The 27415-nt window shown below is 39.6% G+C and overlaps 1 long non-coding RNA gene across 2 annotated transcripts; it reads left to right on the forward strand.

Annotated features, from left to right (window-relative positions):
- The first annotated feature begins 484 nt into the window (after positions 1–484).
- LOC122738298 lies at positions 485–22534 on the forward strand. 2 transcript variants are annotated; one of them, XR_006354635.1, is made up of 4 exons: positions 490–588; positions 8996–9027; positions 14463–14569; positions 22443–22534. It is a non-coding gene; the product is annotated as an uncharacterized LOC122738298 (long non-coding RNA). The 2 variants fall into 2 exon arrangements; XR_006354634.1 differs by lacking the exon at positions 8996–9027 and having other exon boundaries at positions 485–588.
- The last annotated feature ends 4881 nt before the right edge of the window (positions 22535–27415 follow it).

The raw sequence follows: 27415 nt of genomic DNA on the forward strand, positions 1-27415 counted from the left end.
GAAGTGGTGGTGCTGGATCAAAGGGAATGCACAGTTTTATAGCCCTGTGAGCAGAGTTCCAAATTTCTTCTCAAGTGAGATTATAAGAACACAGACAATCACAAATAGGAGCATTATTAAATAGAAGTACACAACCCAAGGGGAGAGAACAGGAACACAAACAAAAGAGAGACACTAGGAGAAGGGGATGCACATGGCTGAAGAAGGAAAAGGCTGAGCCTGAGTGTGAAGACATTAACATATTTACTCAGGAGACAATGGAGGTGAGGGAGGAGGAGATATATCAACCACAGCCCTAGGAACACACACACAGAACAGAAGGTGGGGGTTGGGCAGGGGGCAGGGCAGGTGGAATTTTATTGGCCCAGGATAAGGTCCATCTCTAGGCCAGTTGGGCTGGTGTGTGACAGCATGATGTAATTCAGCAGGTGGAACCCATGGCCCTACATAAGGCAGCCTCCCAGGCTCAGGACACCTCCCCTCTCTTGAAATCTTTCAACTTCAGCTTCAGCTAGAGGTAAAGAAGGCTGATCATGAGGCCTCTTGGCATGGTCCTGCTGCTCTCCCTGGCTCTGTGCTGCTTCCTGGGTAAGTTTCTCCTTGGGCACACTGACCTCACACTGGGCCCAGTAGCCCTCAAATAGCCCTTCATCCAGAGCCCAGTTAGACTTTAGCTGCACCTACTGGGAGTTTGTCATGGGTCATGTACAGGGACACAATGCTGGTGAAACGCTGCATAAAGAGAGCTGCTGAGGCTAGAAGCTTTCTCCACAACCCTGCTGTGTGGGAGGGAACAGCAGTAGTGTTAGTCCTGATTCACAGAGGAGAAAACAGACACCAGACAGCACACCTGGCCACACAATTAGCAGGTCAGAGACCCCCACCTTTGAACATGGGTCTTGTAGCCAGAACTCCTATGCCCCAGATCAAAACCCCATTGCTTGTAGCACAGCAGCTGGATACTGCTGGGTTCTCCCCCAGAGGAGAAGGGAGAAGTGGGGTACATGTCTAACCTCAAGGGCACAGGGGAAAAAACTCCGGAGTTATATTTGATTCTCACTCTTTCCTCATTCAAGACCCCTCCCAGAGGAAAGACCTTGTGCCTAGTTCCTCTTTGCATATTCAATGCCATTTCCTCTGGACTTTGGTGCTGATTCTTCCCTCCCCCACCCAGTAGCAGCTGGCCCTGCTCCCACCTCTGCCTCAGTGTGAGGCAAGAGTGCTGCTGACGCCTTGCAGACTCACCAGCTGTCTGTGGACTTGAGGGGCAGCTTGGTCTGGACTTGGTCCATTTCTTTCAGGGATGCACTCTGACCTGCTCCCAGCCAGCCAGAACTTCTCCAACTATCTGGTAGAATACACTCTGTCCTTCCTAGCATGCTGAAATAGGGAGGAGAGAAGGACCCTCCTCAGGGCTTGCAACAGGGGGCTTTATCCTATCCTCACCCAAGAGGACTGAGGGGCTTTTCACATGCTGAACCTATTCCCTGCTCTTTCCTCCTGTTCCTCCCTTGCCCACACTTGGTGTCACATTCATTTTCTCAGTCTCACTAACCTCATGTGTCTCATACCAAATTTTGACATTTCTTCTTCCTTGACATCTCTGCTCTGCACTTACACCATCACCACTCTCATTTAGATGCTTTTCCCTTTTCAACCATGACTATTGCAATATTTGTCCTCCTGGTGGTTTCCAGTCTCTCACCTCTCCAATGTGTCCCCCACCCAGAAGCAGAAATGATTTCCCTAAAGCACAGGTCTAACCATGTCACTCCCCTACTCAGTAGTTTGCAAACCTCCAGTGCTTTCCTCTTACCTCTAGGATCAAAGATAAAACTGCTCTACCTGCCATTTAAAGCTCTTCACAAGTTGACTCCGTCTTGATTCTCCAGTCTCCACATCACTGCCCTCCACATGCTCCACAATCCTGCCATGCTGGACTCTTTGTTTATTCTCACACCAGACAGTGCCTCTCCAGTTTCTGTTCCTTGTTCCTGCTGTTCACTATGCCTGGAATGCTCTCCCTCACCTCTGCCTCTTGGAACCCCTATTTTCCTTCAAGCCTCAGTCACCTTCTGCTGTAGTCCTTTGTGATCTCCCCAGTAACTGGTGCCTTCCCATGAAAGGCTACATTGTCTCTGCTTTGTGGCTCCTTTACACAATTTTACATGTATAAACTGTGTCCCCCATTTGAGCATAAGGCATTGAGGGCAGAGACAGCTTTTGTGTGTAGCTGCACTGCCTAAGTAGTTCCTAACATATAGCAGCCACTTAATAAAGACTGATGGATTGATGGAGTGACTGAACAAGCCTGTGAGATAGTTCTTTTCTCTACTGTACAATAGTGGAAACTGAGACTTAGAGTAGTGAGGGAGACCTGCCCAAGACCACAAAACTAGTCAGTGTCAGAGACAAATTTCAACCCCAGGCCTCTCATCCTAATTCCAGTCTGCTTGCCAATACCCAAAACTACCTTCCAAGTGATACTCACTTGAGAAAAGCCTAGAAGAGAGAATGCTTTCTAAATGATGAGCATGCTTTCTGTTCATTCAGCACTTGATCCCTTTTCAAGCCCTTTTAGACCTCCTGTCTAATTAGTGTCCCATCACAATCCATTAAAGTAGATTGAACAAAGGTTGCTATGTCCATTGTGCAAATGGGCAAGCTCAAATCCAGAACAGAGCATCAAGTGAGGCCAAGTTATACACCTAAGGGCAGAGCCATGACTAAAGAAGCCTGGGTCTTCTTCCACCACATACTTTGCCTGCAAATTATTGCAATCCTGCTTCTGGTAGCTAGGGAATGACAAGGCCTTTGGATTACCCCTAATCTTTCCAGGAATTAGGATGACTTTTCTGCCAGCTGAGCTACCTTTTCTGGGACTCTTTTTCACACCCCCAAGAAACACAATGAGCCAGATGGAAAGGTGATGCTCCTAGAAAGGGAAACACCTGTCAGCAGAGCTCAGGTGAGATCTTGGATTGCTTTCATGGGAATGCTCCTTCTTCATGATTTACTATGGCCAAAACATGCATCCCCTAGAAACCGAACTTCCAGTAAGAAACATTTCCACAAGTAGCCAGGCTGATGTCCCAGACGAGAAAAACCCCTTCCAACAAGGTGGCATTACTAGGTAGAAAGGACCTTCCAAAGTTTGTGCTTTCCTAATACAGCCTTTACCAAGTTCAATTATTATTTTGTGCCTCAAGGAGTTAGGAGAAGAGGGTTATAGTAAACACAGCCAAGAATAATAATTCAGCCTTAGAGAAGAGGACTGGAAAGAGGAGATCAGTAAATTAGGCCTGCAACTAAAAAGGCTAGAGGACAAAAAATTTTAAAATTCCCAATTAAATATTACATTAGAAATTCTGAAAATCAAGGCAGAGATTGATAAACTTGAAAGTAAGAAAACTATTGAATTAATAAATAAAATTAAGAGCTGATTTTATGAAAAAAATCAACAAAATATATAAACCTTTGTTTAATTTGATTCTTTAAAAAAGACAGAAGAAAACCTAATTACCAATATCAAAAATAAAAAGGGTGATTTCACCACTAATAAAGTGGAAATTAAAGCAATAATAATGAGGTTTTTTTAATGATGAGCTTTTTTGCACATCTGTTTGCCAATAAATTTGACAATCTAAACAAAATGGATGAAAATATAGAAAAAATATAAATTGCTCAGATTAACAGAAGAGGAAATAAAAGACCTTAATAGCTCTATTTAAGATAAAGAAATTGAACAAGCCATCAGTAAACTTCTAAGAAAAAATCTCCATTACCAGATTGGTTTACAAGTGAATTCTACCAAACATTTAAAGAATAATTAATTCCAATGCTATATAGATTTCTTGTAAAAATAGGTAAAGGACTGCTACTAAATTCCTTTTATGGAATGAACATGGTTTTGATACCTAATCCAAGGAAAGCAAAAATAGAGAAAGAAAATTATCAATCAAATTCCATAATGAATATTGATGCAAAAATCTTAAATATTAGTGAGGAAATTACAGCAATTTATCACCAGGATAATACACTATGATCAGGCTAGATTTATATCAGGAATGCATGGCTGGTTCAACATTAGGAAAACTATCAACATAATCAACCACATCATTAACAAAACTAACTAAAATCATATAATTATCTCAATAGATACAGAAAAAGCTTTTGACACAATACAGCACTCATTCCTAATAAAAACACTAGAGAGTATAGGAATAGGTGAAATTTTTCTTAAAATGATAAGTAGTATCTACTTAAAACCATCAGCAAACATTATAAGTAATAGGGTTAAGTTAGAGGCATTCCCAATAAGATCAGGGATGAAACAGGGATGTCCATTAGCACCTCTATTATTTAATACTGTACTAGAAATCTTAGCTATAACAATAAGAGAAGAAAATTAATTAAAGAAATTAGAAGAGGCAAGGAAGAAACAAAGCTATCACTCTCTGCAGATTATATGATGGTATACTTAGAGAATACTATTGAATCAACCAAAAAATTATTTGAAACAATTAACAACTTTAGCAAAGTTGCAGGATATAAAATCAATCCACAGAAACCATCAGCATTTCTATACATGACCAACAAAGCTCAGCAGCAAGCCATAGAAAGAGAAATGCCATTTAAAATCACTCTAAAGAATAGAAAATACTTGTGAGTCTACCTGACAAGACAAAGCCAGGAACTCTATGAACACACATACAAAACATTTTTCACACAAATAAAATCAGAACTAAACAAGTGGGAAAATATCAATTGCTCACAGATAAGCCAAGCCATTATAATAAAAATGACACTTCTACCTAAATTAATTTATTTAGTGCCATACCAATCAGACTACCAAAAAATTATTTTATAGAGCTAGGAAACATAATAAGAAAATTCAGCTGAAAGAAAAAAAAGAGTCAAGAATAACAAGAATACTAATGAAAAAAATCTACTAGAAAGTGGACTAGCCATAACGAATCTGACATTATAAAACAGCAGTCATTGAAACTATTTGGTACTGGGTATGAAAACAAGTGGTGAATCAGTGGAATAGTTTAGGCACAGGAGACATAATAGTAAATGACTATAGTAATCCAGTGTTTGACAAACTCAAAGACTTCAGCTTCTGGGATAAAAACTCATTATTTGATAAAAACTGCTGGGAAAGCTAGAAGACAGTATGGAAGAGACTAGACATAGACCAACATGTTACACTGCATACCAAAATAACATCAAAATAGGTACATGATTTAGACATAATGGGTGAAACTATAGGCAAATTAGGGGAGGAAGGAATAGATTACCTCTCAGATCTCTGGAGAGGAGAAGAATGTATGACCAAACAATAGTGAGGAAATATTATGAAATGCAAAATGGATGATTTTGATAACATCGAATTAAAATTTTTTGTACAAACAGAAACAATTCAGACAAAATTAGAAGGGAAGCAGAAAGCTGGGAAACAATTTTTACAACCAGTGTTTCTGATAAAGGCCTCATTTCTAAAATATATAGGGAACTAAATCAAATTTACAAGAATACAAGTCATTCCCCACCTGAGAAATGGTCAAAGGATATGAACAGGCAGTTTTCAAATGAAGAAATAATAGCTATCTATTGCCATATGAAAAAATCCTCTAAATCACTACTGATTAGAGAAATGCAAATTAAAACAATTCTGACATACCACCTCACACTTATCAGATTGGCTAATATGAGAAAAAAAAAAGAAAATAAAAAATGTTGAAGAAGCTGTAGAAAAACTGGAACACTAAAGCATTGTTGGTGGAGTTGTGAACAGATCCAAACATGCTAGAGAGTAAATTGGAACTATGCCCACAGCCTATGGGGCTGTATATACCGTTTGACCCAATAACAACACTACTAGATCCCAAAGAGATCACAAAAAAGAGGAAAGGACACACATGTACAAAAATATTTGTGGCAGCTCTCTTTGTGGTAGCAAAAAATTGGAATAGTATCGCATGCCCATCAATTGAAGAATGGCTGAACAAAATGTGGTATGTGAATGCAGTGAAATACTATTTTGCTGTAAGAAATTATGAGCAGGCAGATTTCAGAAAACCCTAGAAAGACTTAAGTCACCTGATGTTGAGGGAATTGAGTAGAACCAGTAAAACATTGTACATTGTAACAGCAACATTTTGTGATGATCAACTGTGATAGACTTAGCTCTTCTCATCAATACTTTGATCTAAGACAATTCCAAAGGACCCATAATGGTAAATGCTCTCCGCATCAAGAAAAATGGACTGTGGAATCTGAATTCAGAATGAACCATACTGTTTCTACTTTTTCTTGTTTTTTTTTTTATGGTTTTTTCCCTTTTGTTTTGATTCTTCTTTTACAAAATGACTAATGCAGAAATTTGTTTAATGTGATTATACATATATAACCCATATCAGATTTCTTTCTGTCTTGGAGAGGGGAGAGGGAAGGAGAAAAATTAGGAATTCAAAATAATATTTTTTTAAATATTGAAAACTAACTTTATATGTAACAGGAAAATTTAAAAATTACTTTTCTGATAAAAAGATAAAAGGACTGGGGTTCAAATCTTCCATTTATTGCTCAAGTAACCTTGGGTTTCATTTTCTTCACCTACAAAATCAATGGGTGCAACTAGAAGACTCCAAGGTCCTTTCAAGCTCTATGCCTATCAGCCTAGGAAGGAATGTTTTTATTTGCAAAGTATTTTCTTTACAACAGACCTAGAAGGTAGGTAGCATGTGTATCATTATTACTATTGTACAAATTAGGAAAGTGAGTGTCAGAGAGGGGAAATAATTCTTCTAATCTCCACAAAAGAATGACTGGCAGAGTCAAGACTGAAAGCCAGATTTTTGGGCTCAAAATGCAGTAATCTTTCAAGGTCTCAAATCTGAGAGGAGAAGACCAAGAAAGAGACCACACAGAGAGTCTGATTAAGATGTAACTCATTTCACAATTCATCTAAAAAAGGAGAGGAAAAAAACCTCCCAGATTTCTTTATAGGACTCCCTTAAAAATAGACAGAGGATAACAGAGGTACATACAAGGGCTTTCAGATGATGAAACATGCTATCCATTACAGAAAGTTGATGGATTTAGGGTAGGGAAAACATACACACACACACACACACACACACACAAAGAAAGAGAAACAGAGAGACTGACAGAGAGATAGGAAGATAGGTAGGTAGGTAAGTGGGTAGGGAGACAGACAGATGGATAGACAGATAAATAGATCAACAGATAGACATATACATATTCTTGTGTAAACTCATTAGTAGGATTACTTTTGCTTGATTATGCATTTGTATTATACTTTTTTCCAATTTTTCCCAATGATGGTATGCATGCAAAGAAGAAAAATTAGATTTCTATTCATTTTTTTAAGTGGAGAAGTTGGGGTGGGGGAAGATGTGACATATTGACTGCACTTGCAGATGAGGTCATTGTGTCAGTAACACTGAAAGGGACCCCAAAAAAGGGACAGTAGAAGGTGATGTCACTTCACATTTTTGTGTGGCATGGACTTGCTCCAGTCACTCCTTAAGAGTACAAAGATCAAATTAATGGTCTAAAAAAAAAGAAAATATAGACTGGCTCTCGGTTGGCAAATTCAGCAGCCCCAAGGCATGATGGTGCCCATCATAGAAATTGGAACACTTGGAGGGAGGGTAGGCTCAGCAGAGAGCATAATGAGATTTCGTTTTAGCCGTGTTAAGATTGAGGATGTTTTGTGACATCCAGGATGGGGTGCCAATGGACTGTCCATGATTTGAATGAGAGCTCAGGAAAGACATGACGGTTGGCCATGTAGCTCTCTGAGTCATCTGTAAAGAGGTGACACTTGAACTATGAGAGCTGATCAAGTCACTAAGCCAGAGAATATTGGGACAGGAAAGAAAAGAGTCCAAGACAAAGCCCTGGGGTGTGCTTGTGCAAAGGGTTTAGGATATGGATGATGGGGCAACAAAAGAGATTGTGAGGGAGCTATCAAACAGTAAGGAGGGAAACCCAGAAGGAGCCATGCCATAGAAACCCAGAAAGGAGAGAATGCCTCTGACAGTGGAGTGGTCAACAATGGTGAAAGTTTTAGAAAGAGATCAGGATGGATGAGTTCTGAGGAAAGGACAGTGTAGTTAGCAGTCAGGAGATTATTAGTAACCTTTGAGACAGTGGGGATGACTCAGGCACACCAGGCATATACTCATTTCTGTGACTGCTCAGTTTCCTTTGCTTGAAAGGCACTGTCCTCCTACCTGTCACAATACCAGTTAAAAAACCAAATTACTCCAAAAAGTCTTAGCCTTTCCCACAGTAAGTACTGTGTACCAGATTTTTTTTCCATTACATTATTTGTATTTTATCTTTTCTCCTGGGGAGGTCTCTTGTCTTCTTTATCTTTGTATCCCATTCTAGATGCTCCAATATTATAGAATCTCAAAAAACCTTGATTATATTTTAAAGACGAAGCATATAGAAGAGGATATAGAATATGGGCCACAGATCATAGGGTGTAGAACAGAAATTGTTAGAGCTGAAAGTGACCTTTAAACACCAAACAACAATGTCAGGACTAGAAGGGAAACCTTAGATGATCTAGTCTAACTGAAAGGAAAGTGAAATGGAGAGGTGGAAAGAGACTTGTCCAAGGTCACACAGTGATTGAGTAGCACAGTTAGGACCAAGCCCCAGGGTCCTAGTTCCCAGAGTCAAAGATTTGAAATTGAAATAAAGAGGGGAAACACCTCTGTCTTTGTTCAGTTGACTGGACTTTTGTCTAATTCTGCCACATTTCAGGGGCCAAGGGCTTGTGGGAAGACCAGTGTGGTTACATCAGGCAGGCTGCAGAGATAGAGAAGGGTGGGTGGAGGGGCTGTGACTGTAATCTGGAACCACTTTGGCTCCCTTATTCTCCCTCCCCCAGCCCCAAAGTATCTCTCTTACACACAAGGGAAACCTAACCTTTTCAAACTTTGTTTCCTAGATCCTGCACCAGCTGAAGACAAAGTCTGAGATGTAAGGACAGTTTCTGTTTTACCATTCTAACACACCTCCCATGCCAGGGTGAAGGGACATAGATGCACACAATCCATTCAGTATTCAGCCCCTAAGGGCATTCAGGCACCATTAAAGAGCTAATGGCATTCAGCACCAAAATGGTGCCATTCTTTGAGCTGAGATCAAAAGTTACTGAACCTTGGGAAAGTCACTTCCTCTTTCTAGGCCTCAGCTTCCTTCACAGTTAAATGAAGAGATGCTACAAGATGCTCTCTGTCTTTTTGAGTTCTATGTTCTGAGGTCTATTCCAGCTTTGGCATTTGGTGTTCTAGGTTCTAAGCAGGCTTCCCATTCTAGCATTCTTTGTTCTTTGTTTTGAAGTCCCTTGCTGCTGAGTCTTCTACGCTATTTGTCCTAAGATCTTTCCTGGCTCTCCTGTTGTAAGACTCAATGATATTCCGGGTAATGAAACAAACTTCAGGGATTGCTTTCTTTCTCTTGTCAATGATTATTCCAGTGTCTTTTGTGATTTTGAACATCTGCTTTGACACAGCAAAACTGGATCTGAAAATATCCCTGTATCTAAGAATTACTTGAACACACCATCCAGTCAAAGCTTAAGTGAATGTGTTTAGTATTTGGCACAAGAGGATATGGTCAGGAAAAGTCTGAACTTCAACTCCTGGGGAGGAGCACATTTATGGCATGTTCCTCCATCAGCCAGAGTAAAGACAATGCTTTTATAGGGGAATCTGAGGAGACATGAAACTTAAAAGTTACAGCTGTTGAGGAGTGGGGGTGCTTGAAACAGTTGGAGGCCATGAGGTTATCATCACTACCTGGTCTCAGTCATGTAACAAGAACATCTGGGTTCCAATTAGACTCTTGCTATAAATTTCAAGGCATCCAACTTTCAGGGTCCCCGTGATATGTCTGCTTTTTTATATATTTGACTAACCACTATCAGGTTAATTAACTCCTTTGCTTTTCAAAGGAAAGAGTACCCTCTAGCTGACACCAACAATGTAATCAACTGTATTATTTCTCATGGTCAGAGTATCCCTAACTGGACCCAGGCCTACTAGGCTGCCACTACATCCTTACTGATTTTTTATAAAAATTAAAGAAATAGAAGTAGACAGGAAAGATACTCAGAAAGTGATGGGCACCCCAAGAATATGCTACCCAGAACATTTCCTGGAAGTACATCTCTATATTCATTGTAAGTAATGAGTGATAAACTTCTCTTCACTGGTCTGGTTTCAAATTGATTATGGGGTACCTGTTACTCAAAGTTTCCATCTCTGCAGTGCTTTACAATTTACAATTTGATTGGCACATATTGTCTCATTTGGAATTCATGAAAGTCTTTCAAGGGTGTGAAAGCAGAGGTTATTTCTCCCATTTTTAAAATGAGGAAACTGAGGCCCCAAAAGGGAGAATTATTGAATTCAACTTGGAAATGACATTAGGGCTCACTTAGTCCTATCCTTTCATTTATAGATAATGGAGAACTAAAGCCCAGGGAGGTTATACTGATGAAATTCTGAATTACATTAGGAAGCATCTTGTCCACAATAAGAGAAGTGACAATCTGATTACACTCTGCTCTGATCAGACCCCATCTACGGTATTTATTATATTCCCTTTTGGGCAATCTTTATTAGGAAAGGCATTGGTCAACTACAGCAAACAAGGAAAGGATGAGCAAGGCAGCTGATGGGACAGAAGATTATACCCTCTTAAGAGCATGTAAAGAAATTGGGAATGTTATCATGGGGAAGAGAAGATTTAAAGGAAATATGACTTCTGAAGAGTTGTCATATAGAGTAATTCACCTGTCTTTGCTCAGACCTGAAAAGTAGAAGTAAGATTAATGAAGGGCACCTACAAAGAGATACATCTTGGCTCAATCTCAGGTGGGGTTGGGGATTGACAATTCCAACTATCCTAAAGGGAAATAGACTGCCTTAGAAGGTAGAGAGCTTCCCATCAAGGGAAGCATTGGAGCAGAGGCTGGACAACACCTTCTCAGATGTTGTAGCAGAGATTCCCTTTTAGGAATTATGGGACTATGTCCCTTCTGAAATTCCTTCAAACTCTGAGATTCCATCATTTTGCCAAGTGCCTTCTTGAAGGTCTAGGGCCAGACTGAGACATAAAATAAAGTGATGTGACTCTGCATATAGCCCAAATAATCCAATGCAATTCAGTTCAACAAATATTTATTAAATACTTTCTATGTTCTAACTAAGAAGAAACAAGATATATGCATAGGGAACAGACCTTGGAGTTAGGGAGACCTGGCTTTGGGCCCCATATAAAGCACATCCTCTCTGTGACCCTGAGCAAGTCACTTAACCTTGCGGTAACCCCAGTAAACTAAGCATATAATTAACTAGGGTTTTTTTAGAATTTTATTTTCCAAAATTACATGTAAAAGCAAATTTAGACATCAATTTATTTAAAACTTTGTGCTCCAACTTCTCTTCGTCCCTCCTTTCCCATCCCTACTCCAAGAACTCAAGAAATTCAATATAAATTATACATGAGTAGTCATGGAAAACAACTCTACATTAGGTAGGTTGTGAGTGAAAACAGATAAAAACAAAACTTCAGATTAAGGAATTGTCAAAAAAAAATGTGTTTCAGTCTGTTTTCAGCTACTATCAGTTCTTTCTCTGTAGATGGATTGAAATTTTCATAAGTTCTTCAGAGTTATATTGGATCATTGCCTTGCTGAAAATAACCACATGCTTCCCAGCAGATCATCTTACACTATGGTGTCTAAGCTCTTATTTTGATCATGGTTTTTAGGTAGTCCAATGATTTTCAAATTATCTCTGCTGGACCTATTTGCCAGGTCAGCAGTTTTTCCAAGGAGATATTTCACATTGCCCTCTATTTTTTCATTCAGTTGGATTTGCTTTACCATGTCTTGGTTTCTCACTAGCTTCCATTTGTTCAATCCTAATTCTTTTGTTGTTTTTGTTTTGTTTTGTTTTGTTTTTTGCAGGGCAATTGGGGTTATGTAACTTGCCCAGGGTCCCACAGCCAGTAAGTGTCAAGTGTCTCAGGCTGGATTTGAACTCAGGAACTCCTGAATCCAGGGCTGTTGCTGTATCCACTGCTGCACCTAGCCGCCCCCTCAATCCTAATTCTTAGGCAATTATTTTCATCAGACAGCCTTTTTATTTCCTTTTCCATTTGACTTTTCAAACTGTTGACTTCTTTCTCGTGACTCTCCTGCATCGCTCTAATTTCTCTTTCTTTTTTCCCCTCCTCTCTCTACATCTTCCTTCTATCTCTCCTACTTTCGCTTCAAAGTCCCTTTTCAGAGCTTCCATGGCCTGAGACCAGTTCATATATTTCTGGAAGCTTTGGATGTAGGGGCCCTGAAGTTGTTTTCCTCTTCTGAGGGTACACCTTGATCTTCCTTGTTTCTGAATAAATTTTCTATAGTTCTGAACTTTCTTTGCTTGCTCATCTTTTACTTGACTTTAAGTCTCCACTGGGGGGGCCATGCTTTTAGGCGATAGTACTGTCCCCAGCTTTAGAGGGTCCCAGGTGTTTTGGTTTGAGGGAGGGCAGGTTTTTCTTTTGCCTGGCCTGTTCTCTGGTCTGAAGAGAACCTCAAGCCAACTTGCTAGTTAACCAGCCAGCAGAGCACTGTGGTGGTTTTTAACTTCAATGAGCTTGTACCACTCCCCCACCTGGGCCTCCTGCCACTTAAGATTTCTTCCTGGTTTCCTGCTGGGGTGGGACAGTTGAATTCCTCCCTAGGTCCTACTGATACTCCTGCACTTTCCCCCTGGCCAGCATTTAGGGCTCTCATATGACCACAGGCTCTGTTCCAGAAGACACCAGTGCTGCAGCTGATTCAGAGACTCAGGGAAAATTCCTCTGGTGCAGGTGCCTTGGGTCGCTGTTGGCATGATAGCAGAGTGAGACTTTACTCACAGCCCAGCATGGCCCACTTTAATCTATCTATAGCTGGAAAATAATCTCAGCCCATATTTTTTGTGACTTTTTCTGTTCCAGGGGCTGTTTTTGGTATAATTCTATCTTTTGGTGTAATTCTGTGCCTTTAATGTCTTTCCTATGCCATCTTGGCTCCACCCAAGAATATAATTAACTATTAAAGAACAGTTACAGATATGAATAGAAAAAGGGTATTCTCCACCCAAAGTTCCATCTACTAATGAAATTACAAGTCCCTCCTACCCACAGGACAGAAAAAATGGTCAGCCACTGTGCCAGCCCATGGGCAACACAAAGAGGAAAATAAAAACAGTCCCTGACTTCAAAGAAGTTATATTCTACCTTCCACAGATAAGTGTAACTCCAGAATAGCTTCAAAGTGAATAGAAAGCACCTTCAAGAAGAATATGGGCACTAATAATGAGTCAATGTAGGTCTCACATGGAAGACCCTACTTGAGTTGAGCCTGGAAGGGAGGTGGGGATAACAAAACAAGGTGAGAAAGGAGGACATTTTCAGACCCTGGGAGCAGCCTTTGCAAAGATAAGGAGGTTCTGGAGAGAGAATGGAGATCCTGGGGAACACCAGGCAGACCAGTTTGGAGGTGGGGCTCAACTGCAAACATCCCATAGGCAAGGAACTCTACTGACCTGACCAAGTGGTCATCTATTGTCAGAGAAGCTCCACACCAGATACTTCATGGCAGCCTTGTGTGCACAAATGCCCTTTCCTAAAGGTATCCATAAGCACAGCAGAGGTGTTCAAGACAATCCTGGATCAATTTTTGTCAGGTAACTTGTAGTGGGAAAATCCTGTTAAATAGTGGACCCAGCTACATTCCCACCTTCTAAAGGAAGCCTCTCCCAATCCCCCTTAATTCTGATGCCTCCCCACTGTTGCATATTTCCATTCTGTCCTATATGGTGTTGCATCTAATTTGTTGTTGCTGTTGAATCATTTTCAGTCATTTCCAGCTCTTGGGGACCCTGTTTTGGGGTCTTCTTGGAAAAGATACTGGACCACTTTGCCCATCTTCTTCTCCACCTCACTTTACGGAGGAAGAAACTGAGGCAAACAAGGTTAAGTGACTTGACCATGATTACACAACTAGTAAATCTCTGAGGCTGGATTTGAACTCAAGTCTTCCTGACTCCAGGCCTGGCACTCTAACCACCATGCCCCCTAATGCTCTATAAGTAGTTGTATGTTACCTCCCCCATTGGCCTGTTGATGGCATCTTGCTATGCACAAGCAGGCTTGTCTCCCCACCCCTTGATGGCAGAGACTGTCTTTTACCTTTCTTTGTATCCTCAGTGCTGAGCACACTGCCTGGCACATAAGAGGTGCTTAATGAATGTTGATTCACTGACTGGCTCAAATGGTTGGTGCAGATCCCTCCCAGATCCAAAGTTTTGAGACTCTGTGTTTCTATGATATAGCAAGAGAATCAATGTGTTTTATTATGCTTCTAGGCTACCTGCTATCAAAATTTAGTTGGATGCTACAAAATCTATGATCCTGTCTGTGGCACTAATGGAAAGACTTATGGCAATGAATGTATGCTGTGCCTTGAAAATAAGTAAGTAACACCAGGAATTTCTTTATAAATAACATATTCAAGGTTAAGGTGTACATTTCCTGGAACTAGTAATTTGAAGGGACATTAGAGCTCACCTAATTCAGAAGTTCAAAATAGGGGTCCCCAAGTTTGGATCCCTGCCTAGAGGTCAGTGGAAAAACTTCATGAGGTCCATGAATGTGGATGGGAATAATTATACCCTTTATTTTCCCTAACATCAAACAGAAAATTCTCATTTCCTACCATTATAAAAATAGGCAACAAACTGAGAAGGGGTCTATAGGATTTAGCACACTGGCAAACAGGTTCACCTCTTTCTTTCCCTGTCTCTCTCTTTCTCCCTCCATTTCTCCTTGCTCCCTCCTCTTCTCCCTGTACCTCTCCCTGTCTCTGTCTCACACATGCATGAATGCAAGAAAACACCCACACCCAGCCCCACCCCACCCCCCAACACACACACCACAGACACAGAATCAAAACAAAGCCTTGATCTAGTCCAAAATGTTCCTCTGAAAGAGACCAGGAGGCAGGGGCTACTGACTTGCCCAAGGCCTCCCAGGTCATAACTTTATGAAATGGGATGCAACCCTAGCTCTACTAGCACCTGATCCAGTGCTCTTTCTACTACGTTATGATGCCTTTAAGTACTTGCATCTGTCTACATGTGACCAAGATCCACACAGACAGCTGGGTCAAATGGACAATGAGAGGAGAGGAGAGAACTTGGAAATTGGGTCACCACTACCATTTTGTCAAGGAAGAGAGTACAGTGGACAGTGAGGAGTCTCTCATAAAGAATTCCCTTGAGTACATTTAATAACATGGAGGGGGAGGGGAAGCAATCCTGGTCTTGGAACCCGGAAACTTGGGATCTAGGCCTAACTCAGCTCTGATCTTGCTCTCTGATCAAGACCAGATCACTTCTCTTCTGGAAACTTATGCTTCCTCTTTTGTCAGATGGAGGATTTCTGCAAGATGGTCTTTAACTTCCCTTCCCTGAATTCCTCTACAGAGTCAGAGGTTTGTGCTCTATATTCCTCTCAGCAGCAGCTCAAGGAGTGCTACCCAGAGGGGATGCTTTGCACAGGTTAAGGGTACAGGGTTTAAGGCATGGCCTCCAAGTCAAAGCCCACGCACCTCAACTCTGTTTTCCCTCTAACACAATATTCATTGGCCAATCTTTCCTATATTCCTTTTCCTCAAGGGTGCTCAACACTCTAGCTGGAGACACCAGACACACACACTTGATATAATAGAGGAATCAGGAGGGCTAAATAGCCTGCTGTGTACTCATAGCTTCATTGGTAGTTAATCTCCTTCATGCACTCTGAATCTCAGCCCAGCTAACTTATTTGCTGTTCCCTACACATAGAATTCCATCTCCTCCCTTTGTGCCTTTGCACAGGACATACCCTATGTCTGAATGCCATCCCTCCACATTTCTGCCTCTTGGACTCCCCAGCTCCATCAAGGCTCTTTTGCAGTTAACACCTCCTGCATGTAGTAGGTGATTTTTCTCAATCCTCCCAGGTGTTGAGTCATTCTCCCCATTACTCCAGTTACTTGGTGATTACTCAAATAGATTGTGATCCTTGAGGGCAAGGTCTGTTCTATTTTGTTTTTTGGTTTTTATCCCTGGTGCCTAGCACACAGCAGGGGCTTAATCAATGCTTGCTAAATTGAATTAAACCAAATCTGAAACACTCCTCAAAGTATAGAACACCTGATCTGGAAGGGACCTTATACACTATGCAGGCCAGCCACTCTATTGCAAAGAAGAGGAGACTGAATTAACCAGAGAATATAATTTTCTTGCCCAAGGTCACACAGATCATTAGGAAAGGAGCTATAATGCAAATAAGATCCATATTTGCTACTCACTGCTCTTTCCTAAGGGCTACCAAACCTGCCCTCAGACACTGGCTAGCTGTGTGTCTCTGGGAAAATGACTTAAGTCTGTTTGCCTCAGTTCTCTCAGTTGTAAAATGAGCTGGAGCAGGAAGTGGCAAACCACTCCACTTGCTGTTGTTTGGCCCTCTTTCTCAAAGAGGACCAGTATCTTTGCTAAGAAAGCTCTAAATGGGCAGACCAAGGGTCAGACATGACTGAAAGAGTGAAGAACAATCACAGCAAGAAAGGAGTTCAAAGCAGGGAGATGTCAGTGATTTGTGGAGGAGCAAGGGAGGGGGAGACCATGAGACTTGAAGGATGAAAATAATTTGGACCAACTTAAGGAAAGGGGAGGGCCTTCCATAACAAGGGAACAACTTGATGGGAGGGTCAGGAGAGAGCTGTGTCTAGTGAGACTATGGAATCTGAGGGCTAAGATTAAGACTGAGGATTAAGATTTACATTTCTTCCCTGCATAGGAAATGTTTCCAAATTATCCTGTAACTTTACCTTAAGGTTTGTCACCAGTCAAAGGCCTCTCTGGGAAATGTCCAAATCTGATCCACCACTTGGTCCCAGACTTCTGTCCCTCAGTGTGAAGGATTATGAAGAACCCCCATTTCCTGGGCCTGACTTGGTATCTTGAGACATTCCATGTGGTTGATGGTTCCCACCCATTTACAAATCTTGCTAAGGTGAACTTGGAACCATCTCATAATTTTCCAATGGCCTGGCTAAGCTGTTCACATAAGCTTACATCTTTATCAGCATGAGAGGCCACAAACAAAAATCAGGTGACCTTGATTTTTAGAACCCCACCAGATTCCAAGGTAAAATCATAATTCATAGGATACAGACTGTCAGGGCTGGAAATTACCTTAGAACACAGAGCTTAGAATGTGCCTGTACCTTAAACATGTATTTTCCTAATGACTAAAACCTCCAGGAAAGTTCTGTATAAAGGCCTAAATCAAGATTCTCAATTTTGTTTTGGTCATGAATTCTTTGGCTCCCTTGTGAAACCCTTCTCAGAATTATGTTTTCAAAAGCATAAAACAGGAAACAGGATAACAAAGGAAATGGAAATAGTCAACAAAATAGAAAGAAGAAACATCAACAGACCCTAGGTTAAGAACTCTTAGCTGGACTTTTCCTGAACTAGTCTGATGGTCCACTTTCAGGGTGATGAAAATGCTATGATATCAAAAGTAAGTCATTTGTACTCGCAAAGCAAATTTGGTTCTACTGAAATTCGATGTTATGTTTTACAAATAACATTAAAAATTTTAAAAGAGTGAGGGCAACTAGGTGGCACAGTGGATAAAGCACTTGCCCTGGATTCAGGAGGAACTGAGTTCAAATCCAGCCTCAGACACTTGACACTTACTAGCTGTGTGACCCTGGGCAAGCCAATTGACCCTCATTGACCTGCCAGAAAAAAAAAAAGTAGATAATGCCTAGGACAGAAGCAATAACCAAGGTGATTGAACTAGAGGGGAATAGAGTTCTAGCAGAGCACTGCATTTAATTCATGTGGCATCTAATTAGGAGTCCTGGAGGAAGAGAGGACAGGAGGAATGGAAGAACTCTGAGGCACTTGAAAATAATAATAGCTAAAGAACCTACAATGGGCCAGCTAATGTGCCAAGCACTTTAAAATTATTGCCTCATTTGATCCTCACAACAACCTTGGGAAGAAATTGCTATCATCATTCATTTGAAGATGAGGAAACTGAGGCAAATTGAGTGACTTGCACAGGGTCACATAGCTGGTGAGTGTCTCAGATTGGGCTTGAACTTGTCTTCCAGACCGCAGGCTCCCCTCTGCCTCCTATCTGCACTGACCTTATGCAGAGGAAAAAGATTATCCTATAAAGATGCTGTTTGAAAGATCTGGATACATTAAACCAAGAGAAGAGGAAAGTGACTGAGCATAAGGGAGGTGATATCTATCAGTGCCTTTCAATATGGGCAGGATTGCTGAGATCATGAGGCTGCATTTTGTTCTCCTTAGCCCCAAAAGGCAGAAATAAGAAGCAATGAGCAGAAATTGCCAAGAGGCTGATTTGGGTTCAAAAGAAGAAGTTTCTGATAATAAAGAATCTGGCCATCCATGAAATAGCTGACATTCTGATGCTCTTTGCTCTGGGGTTCCTTACAACTTCTAAATTCTGTATTTATCTATGGTTCCTTCCTAGTCTAATGTTCTATCTTGTACTTGTTCTTTTTTTTTTTTATGAGATATTTTATTTTTTCCGTTACATGTAAAGATAGTTCTCAACTTTTGTTTATACATGCTTTACAATTTCAGATTTTTCTCCCTCCCTCCCCTCCCTCCCCCCTCCCCTAGACAGCAGGTAATCTGATATAGGTTATATCTATATATCTCTATATATATACATATAGATATATATACACACACATATATATATATATACACATAATAACATTAATCCTATTTCTGCATTAATCCTGTTACAAGAGAAAGAATCAGAGCAGTGATGCAAAACCTCAAAATAGAAAAAAATAACAACAGCACCCAAAACAAAAGAAATAATATGGTTCAATCAGCATCTATACTCCACAGTTCTTTCTTTCTTTTTTTTTCTTGGATTTGGAGATCCTCTTCTATCATGAGTTCCCTGGAACTCTTCTGTGCCATTGCATTGGTGAGAAGAATATAGTCCATCACAGTAGGTCAACACTCAATGTTGATGATACTGTGTACAATGTTCTTCTGGTTCTGCTCATCTCACTCATCATCAGCTCACGTAAGACCCTCCAGGTTTCTCTGAACTCTTCCTGCTCATCATTTCTTACAGCACAATAGTATTCCATTGTATTCATATACCACAACTTGTCCAGCCATTCCCCAATTGATGGGCACCCCCTCAACTTCCAATTCCTTGCTACCACGTAAAGAGCAGCTATAAATATTTTTGTACATGTGGGTCCCTTTCCCCCTTCCATGATTTCTTTGGGCAAAAGACCTAAAAGTGGGATTGCTGGGTCAAAGGGTATGCACAGCTTTATCGCCCTTTGGGCATAATTCCAAATTGCTCTCCAGAATGGTTGGATCAGCTCACAGCTCCACCAACAATGCATTAGTGTTCCAATTTTCCCACAGCCTCTCCAATATTTATTATCTTCCTTTTTTGTCATTTTAGCCAATCTGATAGGTGTCAGGTGGTACCTCAGAGTTGTTTTAATTTGCATCTCTCTAATCATTAGAGATTTAGAGCATTTTTTCATATGGGAATAGATAGCTTTGGTTTCTTCATCAGAAAACTGCCTGTTCATATCCTTTGACCATTTCTCAATTGGGGAATGACTTGCATTCTTATAATTTTGATTTAATTCCCTATATATTTTAGAGATGAGGCCTTTATCAGAAGCACTGGCCTCAAAAATTGTTTCCCAGCTTTCTGCCTCCCTTCCAATTTTGGATGCATTGCTTCTGTTTGTACAAAAATTTTTTAATTTAATATAATCAAAATCATCCACTTTGCATTTTATAATATACTCTATCTCATGTTTGGTCAAAAACTGTTCTCCTTTCCAAAGATCTGATATGTACACTATTCCTTTCTCTCCTAATTTACCTATGGTATCACCTCTTATGTCTAAATCATGTATCCATTTTGACCTTATTTTAGTATAAGGTGTAAGATGTTGGTCTAAGCCTAATTTCTGCCATACTATCTTCCAGTTTTCCCAGCAGTTTTTGTCAAATACTGAGTTCCTATCCCAGAAGCTGGAGTCTTTGGGTTTATCAAACACTACATTACTAGTGTCATTTACTACTGCATTTCCTGAGCCTAGCCTATTCCATTGATCTACCACTCTATTTTTTAGCCAGTACCAGATAGTTTTGATGACTGCCGCTTTATAGTAAAGCTCCAGGTTTGGTACCGCTAACCCACCTTCCTGTGAATTTTTTTTCATTATTTCCCTGGATATTCTTGATTTTTTGTTTTTCCAGATGAATTTTGTTATTATTTTTTCTAGCTGTATAAAATAATTTTTAGGTAGCCTGATTGGTATGGCACTGAATAAGTAAATTAATTTAGGCAGTATTGTCATTTTTACTATATTAGCTCTGCCTATCCATGAGCAATTGATATCTTTCCAATTATTTAGATCTGATTTGATTTGTGTGAAGAGTGTTTGGTAGTTGTGTTCATAGAGTTCCTGGCTTTGTCCTGGCAAGTAGACTCCCAAGTATTTTATATTACCTACCGTTGCTTTAAATGGAATTTCTCTTTCTATCTCTTGCTGCTGGACTTTGTTGGTCATGTATAGAAATGCTGATGATTTATGTGGATTTATTTTATATCCTGCTACTTTGCTAAAGTTGTTAATTGTTTCAAGTAATTTTTGACTTGATTCTCGAGGATTCCTTAAGTATACCATCATATCATCTGCAAAGAGTGATAGTTTTGTTTCCTCCTTGCCTATTCTAATTCCTTTAATTCCTTTCTCTTCTCTGATTGCTAAAGCTAACATTTCTAGAACAATATTAAATAATAGGGGTGATAATGGACATCCCTGTTTCACCCCTGATCTTATTGGGAAGCCCTCTAATTTATCTCCATTGCATATAATACTTGCTGATGGCTTTAGGTAGATACTGTTTATTATTCTAAGGAAAGCTCCCCCTATTCCTAAACTCTCTAGTGTTTTTATTAGGAATGGGTGCTGTACTTTGTCAAAAGCTTTCTCTGCATCTATTGAGATAATCATATGATTTTGGTTGGTATTCTTATTGATGTGGTTGATTATGTTAATAGTTTTCCTAATGTTGAACCAGCCCTGCATTCCTGGTATAAATCCCACCTGGTCATAGTGTATTATCCTGGTGATCACTTGCTGTAATCTCCTTGCTAATATCTTATTTAAGATTTTAGCATCAATATTCATTAGGGAAATTGGTCTATAATTTTCTTTCTCTGTTTTTGCTTTGCCTGGTTTTGGTATCACCACCATATTTGTGTCATAAAACGAATTTGGTAGAACTCCTTCTTCACCTATTTTTCCAAATAATTTGTATAATATTGGAATTAATTGTTCTTTAAATGTTTGGTAAAATTCACCCGTAAACCCATCTGGCCCTGGGGATTTTTTCTTAGGGAGTTCATTAATAGCTTGTTCAATTTCTTTTTCTAATATGGGTTTATTTAAGGATTTTATTTCCTCTTCAGTTAACCTGGGCAGTTTGTATTTTTGTAAATATTCATCCATTTCATTTAGATTGTCAAATTTATTGGCATACAGTTGGGCAAAATATTTCCTAATTATTGCTTTAATTTCCACTTCATTGGTGGTAACATCACCCTTTTCATTTTTGATACTGGTAATTTGGTTTTCTTCTTTCTTTTTTTTAATCAAATTAACCAATATTTTATCTATTTTATTGGTTTTTTCATAAAACCAGCTCTTAGTTTTATTGATTAATTCTATAGTTTTTTTGCTTTCAATCTTATTGATTTCTCCTTTAATTTTCAGGATCTCTAATTTAGTGTCTAATTGGGGATTTCTAATTTGTTCTTTTTCTAGCTTTTTAAGTTGCATGCCCAATTCATTAATCTCCTCTTTCTCTTTCTTATTCATGTAAGCATTTAGAGCTATAAATTTTCCCCTAAGCACTGCTTTGGCTGCATCCCATAGATTTTGGTATGTTGTCTCTTGTACTTGTTCTAATGATTTACTTTCTGGGCAGAGTTTTCTTTCTTTCTTTTGCTTTCTTTTCTTTTTTTTTTTTTTTCAGGGCAATGAGGGTTAAGTGACTTACCCAGAGTCACACAGCTAGTACATATCAAGCATCTGAGGTCCCATTTGAACTAGGTCCTCCTGAATCCAGAGCCTGAGCTTTATCCACTGCACCACTTACCTGCCCCCTCAGAGTTTTTTTTTTTCCACGTTATGGTCTAGACTTTTGTAATAGTGTGACTCACAGTACTCTTTCTTTTCATTTCTTCTGCAGGGAAAAAGGAACGCGTGTCCGGATCAAAAAAAGGCAGAGCTGCTGAGGAAAAAATATATTGGAATCTTCAGTGTGGCAGAATTATGGCTGGCCATCATGATTCTTTAATAAATTTATGAGGTCGATTATTGCTGTTTCTGTAATTGCTTGTGAAAAATCTATTAGAAAAAGAAAGTATGAAATTGTGGATAGAAGACTGACTGGTCTCTTGGTCAGTTCAGAACCACTACCTGACTTTCAATTGCTCTGTGGGTTCAAGCCCTAACCCTGACGTTCTATTGTATGTGGGAGTTCAAGCCCTGTCCCTGAAACCTAGTGCTCCTGTGACATATGAACTCCAAATACCCCAGGCAACTCTCTAAGATCATAACATGCAGAGAGACTGCTTTCTTACATTGGTAAAAAGAGCTACTCCCCAGAAGCTCCATATAATGATCAAAGCATAACTGTCATTCAAAGAAGAAGGAGGAGGAGGAGGAGGAGGAGGAGAAGAAAAAGAATGAATGACCAAAACCTGGAGGAAGGGTTAGGAATAGGGCCTAGCACCACTCTAATTCCTTACATTTTTAGAGTGAGTGTATCTGATAAAGGCCACATTTCTAAAGTATAAAAGTACTCAATATTTGACAAAAACTTCTGGGAAAACTGGAAGATAATATGGCCAAAAGTAGGCATATACCAAAATCTTAAACCACATAACAAAATAATGTCAAAATAGGTACATGATTTATACATAAAGGGTGATAGCATAGTCAAATTAGGAGAGGATGGAATAGTTTGCTTCTCAGATCTATGGAGAGAAGAAGAATTTATGACCAAACAAGAGAGAGAGAATATTATGAAAATCAAAATGGATTATTTTGATTTTATAGCTAGTGTTTCTGATAAAGGACTCATTTCTAAAGTGTATAGGGAAGTAAGTCAAATTTATTAGAATATAAGTCATTCCCCGATTGAGAAATGGTCAAAGGATATGAATAGGCAGTATTCAGATGAAGAAATCAAAGCTATCTATTGCCATATGAAAAAATGCTCTAAATCACTATTGATTAAAGAAATACAAATTGAAACAACACTGAGGTACCACCTCACACCTATCAGATTGGCTAATATGACAAAAAAAAGGAAAAAAACAAATGTTGGAGAAGTTGTGGAAAAATTGGAACACTAATGCATTCTTGGTGGAGTTGGGAACTGATCCAGCCATTCTGGAGAGCAATTTGGAACTATTAAGGGCTATGGGGCTGTGCATACCTTTTGACCAAGTAATACCAGTACTCAGTCTCTATCCCAAAGAGATCATAAAAAGGGAAAAGGAATGAAATGTACAAAAATATTTATATCAGCTCTCTTTTTGGTGGCAAAGAATTGGAAATTGAGGAAATGGCTATTAATTAGGGGATGGCTGAACAAGTTGTGGTATATGATTATGACAGAATAATATTGTGCTTGTTGAATATTATAATATAGCTTTTGCATCTGCCTGTCTCCTACAATCAGATCAGAGAAATAATGTATAATTTCTCCTACAAATTAATAAACAGAGCAGAGAAATTATAATATCTCCTACTAACTAGAGAGAGAACATGATATCCATCCCTGTCCTCCTGAAAAACAGATCAGAAGGGGCAGCTAGATGGCACAGTGGATAGAGTACCAGTCCTGGAGTAAGGAGTACCTGAGTTCAAATCTGGCCTGATTACTAGCTGTGTGACCCTGGGCAAGTCACAACCCCAATTGCCTCACTAAAAAACAAACAAAAACAGATCAGAGACAGACAGAAAAAAACATAATATCAATTTAATATTTTATTGTCTTAAGAAGAAAGATAATACAACAAGATCATGTGGAGACATCCCTCATAAGAGAGAAGCTTGGTGAACTCCCCATTTCTGAGGGTATATATTGTTTTAGTCCACTGATTATAGGGCATTGTCAGTTTCAATAGGATGATACAGAAATCAACCCAGAAGCAAAAACCAGTTTAACAGTTTCAGTTATAACAAGTATGGAAAGAATACAGAAGCATTATGATAAGACTATAGGATTCTAAAAAAGGGAATTGGCAAGGATGAGGATGCCCAGATGTTTCTAGAAGATACAGACTTACTATCCTGAGGGCCAAGAAGTCACTAGGTGGGGTCTTCTATCTGCTAGCTAGCTGGGTTCAGGTTTGGAGTTCAGTTCAAGGACATTTTGCTCCTATTAATCCTATTAATTCAGGGTTTCATAAAACTCCTCTTGGATAATAAGGTACCTCCATCAAATCCAGGCAATCCATATTTTTATATTAACATGCTGTAAGAAATGATGAGGAGGCAGATTTCAGAATAACCTAGAATGACTTAAATGAACCAATGCTGAGGAAAGTGTGCAGAACCAGTAGAACATTGTGCACAGTAACAGCAACACTGTTTGATTATCAACTATAATAGATTTAGCTCCTCTCAGCAATACAATGATCCAAGACAATTCCAAAAGGTCCATAAAGGAAGCTCTCCACATAGATAAAAAAGAACCGTGGAATCTGAATACTGATTGAACCATACTGTTTCTACTTTTTTTTTGTTTATTTGTTTTTTTATTCTTTGGGGTATTCCACTTTTGTTCTGATTCTTCCTTCACAACACAACTGATGCAGAAATACTTTTTTTTCTTTTCCTTTTTTTTTAGTGAGGCAATTGGGGTTAAGTGACTTGGCCAGGGTCACACAGCTAGTAAGTGTTAAGTGTCTGAGGCCCGATTTGAACTCAGGCACTCCTGACTCCAGGGCCGGTGCTCTATCCACTGCACCACGTAGCTGCCCCGCAGAAATACTTTTAATGTGATTGCACATATATAACCTATATCAGATTGCTTTTTGTCTTGAGAAGTGTGGAGGGAATGTAGGGAAGGAGAAAATTTGGAACTCAAAATCCTATAAAAACAAAAGTTGAAAAAAACCAAAAAAAACAAACAAACAAGGGGCAGCTAGGTGGCGCAGTGGATAGAGCACTGGCCCTAGATTCAGAGGACCTCAGTTCAAATCTGACCCTAGACACTTGATACATACTAGCTGTGTGACCCTGGGCAAGTCACTTAACCCCAATTGCCTCACCAAAAAAAAAACAACAGACAAAAAAGTTCAAAACTATCCTTATAATGTAACTGGAAAAATAAAATAAAATACAATTAAGATTGGGAAAAAAAGACAAACATCCTCTATTCTAATTAAGAAGAAAAGGAAATAGCTGCCTAGTGTGAATAGTGTGACTGCTTAAATGTGTATAAATACATAAAATACATGGTTTTTCAAATAGTCTAAGTGTTTAAAGAACTTACTGAACAATTCACATTTTTTTCAAAAAATATAAAGACATGATAATGATAATAATGAGAGCTAACATTAAAACAACTCCACTATCTGCCAGCCTCTGGATTAAGCCCTTTCCAAATACCTTCTCACTTGATCTTCACAAGAACTCTGGGAAGTAGGTACTGTTACAGCCTCCATTTTATGTGAGAGAACTGAGACAAACAGAAGTCAAGTGACTTGTTCAAGGTCACATAGATAAATAAGTAAAAGAGATGGAAGCAAGTACAGGTGTTTGAGGAAGAATATGAGAGGGGCACTTGTATAAGGACAGCACTAGGATACCTAAAACTTAGGATGAGTAAAGCCTGAGGAAAAGTGCCAGGGACAACAAAAAGAGGGTTTTTTTCTTGTGCATGTGGGGTTTTGCTTTAGCTATACAGCGATGGAGAAGAGACAAGAAATGACAAGGCTCCTTGTACAAAGGAGGGGCAAAGATAATGGAAAGGAGCTGTGTCTGTTCAGCTGCTATTTTGCTCCTCTTTTCCTTGCTGAAAGTGATCTCAGGATTGAGGGCAGAAAAAAGGTAACTTGTTCTGGTAAGAAGGAAATGGTGGGGGGGCAGCTAGGTGGCGCAGTGGGTAAAGCACCGGCCTTGAATTCAGGAGTACCTGGGTTCAAATCCGGCCTCAGACACTTGACACTTACTAGCTGTGTGACCCTGGGCAAGTCACTTAACCCCCATTGCCCCGCCAAAAAAAAAAAAAAAAAAAAAAAAAAAGAAGGAAATGGTGGGCAGCAAGGTGGCACAGTGGATAGAGCACCAGCCCTGGAGTCAGGAGTACCTGAGTTCAAATCTGGCCTGAGACACTTAACACTTACTAGCTGTGTGACCCTGGGCAAGTCATTTAACCCCAATTGCCTCACTAAAAAAAAAAAAAAAGAAGAAGAAGAAGGAAATGGTAAGGGGTAGCTAGGTGGCAGAGTGGCGAAATCACTGGCCTTGGATTCAGAAGGACCTGAGTTCAAATCCCGTCTCAGACACTTGATACTTACTAGTTGTGTGACCCTGGGCAACTCACTCAACCCTCATTGCCAGAAGAAGAAGAAGAAAGAAGGAAGAAGGAAGAAGGAAGAAGGAAGAAGGAAGAAGAAGAAGGAAGAAGAAGAAGAAGAAGAAGAAGAAGAAGAAGAAGAAGAAGAAGACGACGAAGAAGAAGAAGACGAAGAAGAAGAAGATGAAGAAGACAAAGAAGACGAAGAAGACGAAGAAGACGAAGAAGAAGATGAAGAAGAAGACAAAGAAGAAGAAGACGAAGACGAAGACGACGACGACGACGACGACGACGACGGAGGAGGAGGAGGAAATGGTAAAATTGAACCTAACTTCCCTGAGTTCTTATCACTCCATCTAGATAAATAATACCCAGCATAGATAAAAACCAGAATTAAAGGAAAAAGCACTAAAAAAAGTATGCTTCAATCTGCATTCAGACTCCATAGTTCTTTCTACACAGATGGAGAGCATGTTTCTTGATGAGCCTTTTGGAATTATCTTGGATCATTGGATTGCTGAGAAGATGTGCATCTATTATAATTAATCATCTCACAATGTTGCTATTATTCTACAATGTTCTGGTTCTGCTCACTTCACTCAGCATCAACTTATGTAAGTCTTTCC

Source organism: Dromiciops gliroides, chromosome 2 (genome assembly GCF_019393635.1).
Source record: "Dromiciops gliroides isolate mDroGli1 chromosome 2, mDroGli1.pri, whole genome shotgun sequence".
Classification (NCBI taxonomy): domain Eukaryota; kingdom Metazoa; phylum Chordata; class Mammalia; order Microbiotheria; family Microbiotheriidae; genus Dromiciops; species Dromiciops gliroides.